An 8991-nucleotide genomic window follows, 5' to 3' on the forward strand; every position below is an offset into this window, starting at 1 on the left:
CACAGTTTAAAGTCCCTACTAGTGTACACGAAATACGCCAATTTATTGGATTGTGCAGTTATTTTAGGAAGTTTATAAAAAATTTTGCTCTTATTGCTCGACCATTGACCGAAATGACAAAGAAAAACGCAACCTGGGTTTGGGGCCCCGAACAAATAAATAGCTTTGAGGAATTAAAATATGTTTATGTACCAGGCCTACCCTCGCTTTATATGACCCCGCGCTGCCAACCGAAGTTCACACGGACGCATGCAAATTAGGCATAGCAGGTATATTATTGCAGAGACAGAGCGATGGTACACTGCGCCCTGTCATGTATTTTAGTCGCGTAACGAGTAAAGAAGAAAGCAATTATCATAGTTACGAATTAGAGACGCTCGCGGTAGTCGAATCACTTCGTAGATTTAGGGTCTATGTGGTAGGAAAGCGTGTGAAAGTCGTTACGGACTGTACCGCTGTAAGAGCGACCATGACGAAACGTGATATCCTTCCCCGCATCGCTAGATGGTGGATGCTCATTCAGGACTATGATATTAGTGTCGAATATAGGCCTGGAGAACGCATGCAACACGTAGATGCGCTGAGTAGAAATCCGTGCGATGTAATGAATGTCATTCGTGTCGAAGTCTGCGACTGGTTTTATACCGTTCAATATCAGGACGACAGACTGAAGCAAATTATTGAACAGCTGAAAGCAAATTCTGCGGATACAAGCATTACTAATAACTACGTTATTGTGGATGATAGGCTCTATAGGAAAACGTCTAATGGAAATCGTTTGGTAGTCCCCGATATGGCAAGATGGCGAATAGTTCAAATGCATCACGATGACGTAGGTCATGTAGGGTTAGATAGGTGTATGGCACTTATAAAGAACGATTACTGGTTCCCTAAAATGACACGATTTATTCGCAAATACGTTTCTTCATGTTTACATTGTGCATACGGTAAGGGAGAACATGGAAAAAAACAAGGTTTATTAAATCCCATACCTAAGCCTACTGAGCCGATGCGAATGATTCATGTTGATCATCTAGGTCCTTTCTGTAGGTCAAAAAAAGGTTACACTTATTTGTTGGACATCACTGATGCCTTTTCGAAGTTTGTAATTTCATGGAAAAGCATTTACCAGTAGATATTTTAAGAAATTTGCTACCGATAAATAATTTAAACATATTTTAAATGCCATTGCATGCCCCAGAGCCAACGGGCAGGTAGAGCGGACAAATCGTACCATACTCGACGCATTACGGGTTACAGATTCGAGCGAAGCATCTCCTAACTGGGTCAATTGTTTACCGGATATAGTCTGGGGTATCAACAACTCCCTAAATTCCAGCACAGGTTACAAACCATATGACCTCATGTTTGCTCGTAGCGGTCGACCACGGTGTGACGTTGAAATTCCGGACAGGCCTGTCGAGCCAGCGGCAGCTAGGCGGGAGAAGGCAAGTGCACGAATTAAGAAAGCGTCAGAGCGTATGAAGCGTAACTTTGATAAGAGGCGTAAACCCGCTCGTATTTATAGGAAGGGGAATCTAGTGCTCTGGAAACAAGCTCCCACCAGTAGTGCATCTAAAGTGAATACCAAGTTGGATGACTTATATTCTGGCCCTTATAAAATTGTAAAAGTGGTTGGTAGTGACAGATATAGGATCCGCAGCATAAAAGGGCTAAGGGGATACAAAAGTTTCACTGGATTAGTAGCTGCAGATTCATTGAGACCCTACAGAAGCGTGGCTCCTATATCTGACTCTGCCAGCAGCTCTGATGAGCAATTAGAAACGGAAGACCTGATTGATCTATTAGAAAGCTAGTTGATTTGGTATTAATTGTGGCGTTCTCCCCATTGCGGGAGCAACTGTTTCAGGATGGCCGAGTGTAAACAAGGGTCTCAGCCAATCACAGCAAGCCAGATAAACCAGCCAATGCCATGCCTTGCCGAGGCCCCCAGTGGGGGCCTCGAGTGGTGGGGGGGCCCCCCACCACTCGCCAACGCCAGCCAGCCATGCCTCGCTGGTGGGGAGCAAGCCTTAAATACCCTGTACTCGCTCATTTTGCTGATTTTTGTATCGAGTCAAATTGTTAAGCAGAAACTCTGCCCAATTATTTTTGTGAAGTGTGATTAAAGTGATAGTGTCAAATAGTTACTCCACGTTTTATTTCACCCTGGTTTACATTACTTTTAGTTGAAAATACGAACTTAAAATGCCTAATATGTCGGCTCCGATATAGTTTAGCTATATGTCCCCTATAATAAAGTTTACTCCCCTTGATATGTTCTTTCATAATATGCCGGTTTGGTGAGTGGCCGCGAGATTTGAAAATGACGCCAATATTTCCCAAACCCCTTTAAAACAGAAAATTATTCCCTAATTTGATTTTTTTTAATTCTTTTTTCCGTGTAATTTCTGCTCTATTTGTGGTAAATGTGAGAGATCCTTGGATTAAATAGGAGGTACCTATACCCTAACGGCTAACCCATATTTATTTACGAAAAAAATTCTTCCCTAGCTTTTAGACAGCGTCTGTCAGATGCTGTCAGACATTAATTATCATTTTGTAATAAAATATGACATTTTATTACAAAATGATAATTAATACACTAAAGTTTACGTAAGTATTATTGTGTGAATGGAGAATGTTACTAGGTATGCAAAATTGCTTGAAATTTTGTCACAGTAAAGCCTGTATCTATACAAATGTCAAATACACTAGTTTTTGTTGTACTCAAAAATACCTAGTAGTTTTGATTTTATAGGCATTCAAAGTTTCGAAAAATATCGAGTCCCGCGACCGCTTGTGACGTCATAATATCATAATTGCACCGTGCGGGCCCCATACAATAAACGGGATTTTTTGGCTTTTTTTGCTCTTTATCAATAACGGCAACAGGTAGGAACTTGAAATTTTCACCTTGGTGAGGCCCGCGCGGCACAATAGGGATGATGACAAGGTCAAAGATTAGCGAATTTTGTTAATAAAATAAAGAAATCACGGTAAAAAATAAGTGTTCCCAAAATTTCAGCTTGATAGCATTTGTATTTTTTTTGTTATGCGCCTTTAAAGTTGGATATTCAAGTCGATTTTTTTTTTCAATTAAATTTCTTAATATTTGTATACAATTCGATAACTTATGCAATTAAAAGCAACTTTTTTTATGAAACCACTTTCATAAACGCAATATTTAATATACCTGTCGAACAAAGTTGTCTCCCGATGCGTACAAACTACGAAAGACTGACGTCAGTCTTTCGTAGCACTTTGTATGGAGCGTTTCGGGCAGGTCTTTTTTATGAGATATTTGAATTGTCATATCTTGGTGAATTTTTAAGCTATCAGAGTCATTATTTCAACGATGTTTCTATTTTTTAAGTGTCCTTCAATTACCGATAAGAAAAAAAAAATAGTCATCATGCCTATTGTGATATGACGTCACACCGTAACCGGGCGCTCGCGTCGTATGTTGTATAGTTACAACTTGTTTTGCTTATAAATCGGAAACTAATTAACGTATCCAAGTAATTCTTTCACTAGTATTTATTATTTTTTAGTTTTTGACAGAGAATTTGGACTGCTAATAATCAAAATTAGGTAACATTCTCCATTGTGATACAGGTGAATTTGTCTATTGTAATTTTATTTAAAAACATTTTAGTTTAAAATAGCTTTATAGAACCAACGACATTTTTTTATGGGTAACCAATACCAAAGATTTTCATTATAAATTACAAAATACATTGTTATTTTACCCAAATTATACCCCAAAATGATAAGTTATATATTAATATGTTAATTCATATACCTATTTCATCAAAATATATAAAATAAAACAAAAATCTGTATTTTATTTTTTCATGTTGGAACCATTTTAAAAAGAGATTCACGGTGATGCCTCTATACAACCTAGTATATGCCTTCTGTCAAGAAAGTGAAGAAATTAAAAAGTGACAACATCGTAGTGTCATTTTAAACTGGAGAGAGCCTTAAATCGGTGTATAAGCGTCAAAAGCGTGTAATGTTATGTCCTACTTAGTAGGACATAACAAAGGAGTCGGTCTGCATATTTCATGTAATAAAAGTGTTAATAAAGGGTTTTAGTGAACATTTAATGCTAGATATTGTTGAGTTCTGTGGTTCCGCTAAATAATAAACCATAAGAATGGTCAAAGAATGCCTCAAACACGTGGATTTAACATTAAATACGTAAGTTTTGAACAAGGTTTTTGGGCTTTTCAATCGGTAGTTTTGTAGGCTAAAAGATAATTTATAAGTTTAATAATCCCTTATTCGTGCTAAATACGGCATTAGTGCTAAAAATGTCAAATCAATTGACCCTATTTATGCAAAATGAGTCCAATCAACACCATTGCCAAAATTGAGTTAATAATGCAGAAGTATTCCAAAATGGCCCTTTTATCGACCCTATGAAGATCGTACTAATCTAACATTTTTAACAGAACAAAACATTTTCACAACAAAGTTACCGACTAACAAATTGATGAGTATTGTTTTTTTTTTATATAGATACGAAGTACATGGTCTCTCGATATATTTTTTAATTAGGCAAGTAGAATCATGCGACTTGGTTGCTGTTTGCCTATTAAAAAAGGCTTAGTTCTTAATATTTTACAAAGACTCACGTGGGCCGTGGCTGTTTTTTTATATAAATTATTTATATAATAAGTCTATGATTATTACCATAGACTTAATATAATACGACAGTTTAAATTATGTCTATGTTATTACCATTCTGTTTTTTTTTAATCTAGAAAAAAAGAGACTTTATCGTAAAACGATAAAGTCGTCCTTATAAATACTAATTATTTCTTAATTAAAATCAACAAATAAATCATCCTCCATATAAACAAATGTCTTAAACATCCCAGATATTATGTTTATAAGAGATCTAGAATATTATATTTTAATTTTTAAACATTTAATAGGCCATATTATTGTCCTTTGAATCTTTAAAATTCCATCAAGTGAGTGATTCTTATACAATAGAATTTTACTAAAAATTTTAAAATTAAAAATTGTTTAAAAAATAAGATATAAGTACTCAAAATAAATGAAATATTTATTAAAACCAGTGAATTTAAATATAAGCCCGTCAAAAAAGTCACGACATTAATAGAGTCGCCACTTGTTTCCGATGTGGCCTCTTATGGCCACACTATATCCAGTCACTATAAAAGATTTTGATACTTTATATTAAATACAGTTTCTCCTTAATCCCCGTAAGCGCTAAATGTCAAGCGCCATTCCGTCAAGCGCCATAAGGCCCAAGTGGGCCGCGCTCTTCATTCGATTATATTTCGTATTTCGCTGATTTAGAGACTACTTTTGTATGAAGAAATTGGGTTAGTTAGATCTATGATACATTTGCCACATTCTGAATGCAAAATATTATACAATCTGTGGTCGACGAATATTTTTCAGTCATTTGAAAATCGTGAAATTTTTCGTGTGTGTTCTGCAGTGTTGTGTAATTTGTTTGAAATAATGGATTGATTTAACGAATGTAAGTAGTAAAATACCTAAATTTACTAATAATTAATTATTTTAGATAATCATTTGAAAGAAATACATCGTAAAAACTTTTAGGTTACACTCGAAAATTTGGTTTATTTTTTGGTGATTTGGACGTGATTTGCTTCATATATTTGTAAATTAATTACGTAAAACGCTTATACAAGTTATTACACAATGTCTCTAAGACAATTTATATCAATATTATGCATTACGTTTCTAAACAATTGAGAACAAAAGTTCACAGATAACGGCTATTTTCTGCCGGCCGCGCCATTTTGAACTTTATTTATATAGCACTAATGACGAAGTTTGCTTGTGGGTTATACGAAACCGGTTTTTTTGGGTCGTAAATCACGGCTGTTTTTATAAACAATTGAAGATGTTTCGATGAATTGTTGATACAAGGGTCTAATTTAGGGTTCCGTCGTGTAGATTATAACAAAATATTGTTTAATTTGTAATCAAAGGGTCAGAAAAATAATTTTCAAAGTACATACTGTGAAAAGAATATTAAATCAGACTAAATACTATAATTATGATGGCTTGATAGATAGAAAATTTAACATAGCTGTAAATGTTTTTCACAGAAACATAAAATGTGGGTTGGATGTAAAAATATTATATCATTTGTAAAAAAGGGGCGGGGCCTGGCGCCATTTTTTTTTGGATTTTGGATTTCTATTTTTGACAGATTTTTGCAGAGTATCCAGTGGTTAAAAAACACGTTGTAAATATTATGATTATGTAGTTAAGAAAATTTGAAATAATTATGATGTAGTTATAGTGTCTGTTTAATTTACGACATTACAAGAAACAAACAATCTAATTGTAAAGTATTATAATCTTTGTATATGTCATAGTCTGTCTCTGTCAAGAAAGTGAAGAAATTAAAAAGTGGCAACATCGTAGTGTCATCCATTTCAAATCAATTTAAGAAAAAAGGGATGACACTACGATGTTGCCACTTTTTAATTTCTTCACTTTCTTGACGGACTACCTATATAAAAATGCAATAACTCGATTAAACGGTTGAACCGATGTGGCTAATTTTAGTCTTAAAATATTCCTGAAAGTCCAGGGAAGGCTTATAAGTGACACGAAGTTCACCGGTTCATCTAGTCACTAGTGTTACATAATATTATGAATTTATAACACCTGTTATCAATGATATTCTACTTATACAGATCTGTTACGTTCATACTATTTTCCGGCTTAAATCTCTTCCGAACAACATTGACAAATTTGACAAATAAGTGAAACAAAAGATACGAAATGCCATTTACATAAAAGAGACAGACTGAATAAAAGACGACCCAATTGGGTCGTATTTGAAGCTTCACAACGCGCGCGGTAGTAACATATCTGCTTTGAGTTTTTTATTATTAAATCATTGCCTGTTATTTAAATACCCTCTCCCTGAGAGCTGCAGAGCTATTTTGATGACCAGTGAGAGCTGAGAGAAGCTCACTCCTTTTTTATTAAGGAACTACTTATTTAAGAAAATACAAAAAATAAATAAATGTAAAACAGGGTTTTGTTATTTTAATAAAATATGATCATCCAAATAAAATATTATTTTATTTGGATGATCATTGTGGCTCGGCTGCATTGTGGAATACCACAATGCATGGAAACAGAATCATAGCCACTTTCTAGGTCCATGTAGTTACAGCAGTGGTGTCACAGTGAAGTGGCACTTTCATCTTCAATATTCAGCTCTTCAATATCCTAATAATAAATTATTTTTAAGGTTTTTTTTTTCAAAATGATAGCATAAATTCTCCCAGTCATTTCGGCTATTTCGTTAAACGCTTTTTCTGCTACCTGTAAACATAAAACGTAATAATTATAATATTATATTACGCTGCTTCAAAGTGTTAAAGGAGTTAAGCACATACACTGTGACACGAGAATTTTATATACATTTATGATACATAAATACGCAAAGCACCTAAGTCAAAGTATCAATCATTGTTAGGCGCGTTATATGATAGATTTCTTTGACAGTTCATTGTTTACGTAAACATAAGGTTTATGTAAAATTTTTGTTTTATTATACTACATAATACTTACTCAGGCTACTTAAAATTACATTATACAATAAAATTAACCAACAAAATTTAAATAACAAACGCTTAATTACCTGCTACTATGGCGATTGAGCGATCAGAATCGGAAATATGGACGCGAGAATTTCAGTGATATTTTCGCGTTTTACTATTTTTCTTCAATGAAAATCTTCAAATTTTCAACACTTATGACATGCATTTCACTTTAATTATTCATATTAATCACAGTAACATGTAGTTTTCACATTGTAAAACTAAATTTAAGCAAATTGGAAATCTTTGTTTTGTAACTTTTATGTCATAGAGTATTGATACATACAACAAAGGGACAAAATATGTCAAAAGAGTGTTGCTATTGCTTAAAAAAAAAGTTACGCCTCCTTGACCTTTTTGACGCACTATAAAACATTATTATTAAAAAATAGCAACACTTTGTAAAAGCGCGCTTGGAAACCTTTCGACAGTATATATCATAGACTTAATATGGTATACCTATATCAAGAAGTTTACACCCTAATGGAGGTATCATAGTGAACAATAGATTGAAGATAAAAAATATGTCCTTGGATGACGTCATTGTTATGTGCTATCCCTTTTCTTTAGGGTAACCAAAGTTTTGAATATTCTAGGACAAACAAGTAGCCTTAACTATTAGTACGGGAGCCCTAGAACAAACTTTCACACAAATAAAAAAATAATTGTTCTAGGGCTTCCGTACTATACAGGGGGAGAACCTTGCTATAATTTACTAATTATTGTAATGCCCGGGCCGCACCTGTGTAATGCTTCGTGCTTAAAACGATACCGTATCCAGGACAATCTGCGTGTATCGTAATCATAGCACAAAGCTTCGTACGATAGACGCATGTACGGCCGCGGCATTAGTCATACACTACGAATAATAAAAACTAAGGAATCGTAACTCCCATACTATTACCGTTTTAAATTTGGTTCCTTTTGATCTGTCATGTAACGTCAGCCTAGTACCGCTCAAGGTCACCTAAATATTGCAAATGTATTGAAATGTGTACCTATAAGGTACACTTTTTTGACAAGTTTGGCGTTTTGAAGCGCGCGTTAGGCGCGCGCTTCAAAACGCCCAATGTGTATTTTTAAAATGAGCCCAGTAGTTTTTGAGTTTATCCATTACAAACAAATCTTTCCACTTTAGAATATTGGTATGAAGTAAGATATTTTTCTTGGCTTTGTATATGAAATGGAGTAGAATTAAAAGACAGCTTCATATGAAAGATTTTTTATATTAAAGTCAAACAGAAAATTGGGGATTGATGGGTTTTAAGTAGTATTCTAATCAAATCAATCAAATCAAAATAATTTATTCATATAGGTCACACGGTATCACTTATGAACGTCAAGATTCTTAAAT

This window comes from Aricia agestis, chromosome Z (assembly GCF_905147365.1).
Source record: "Aricia agestis chromosome Z, ilAriAges1.1, whole genome shotgun sequence".
Taxonomy (NCBI): Eukaryota; Metazoa; Arthropoda; class Insecta; order Lepidoptera; family Lycaenidae; genus Aricia; species Aricia agestis.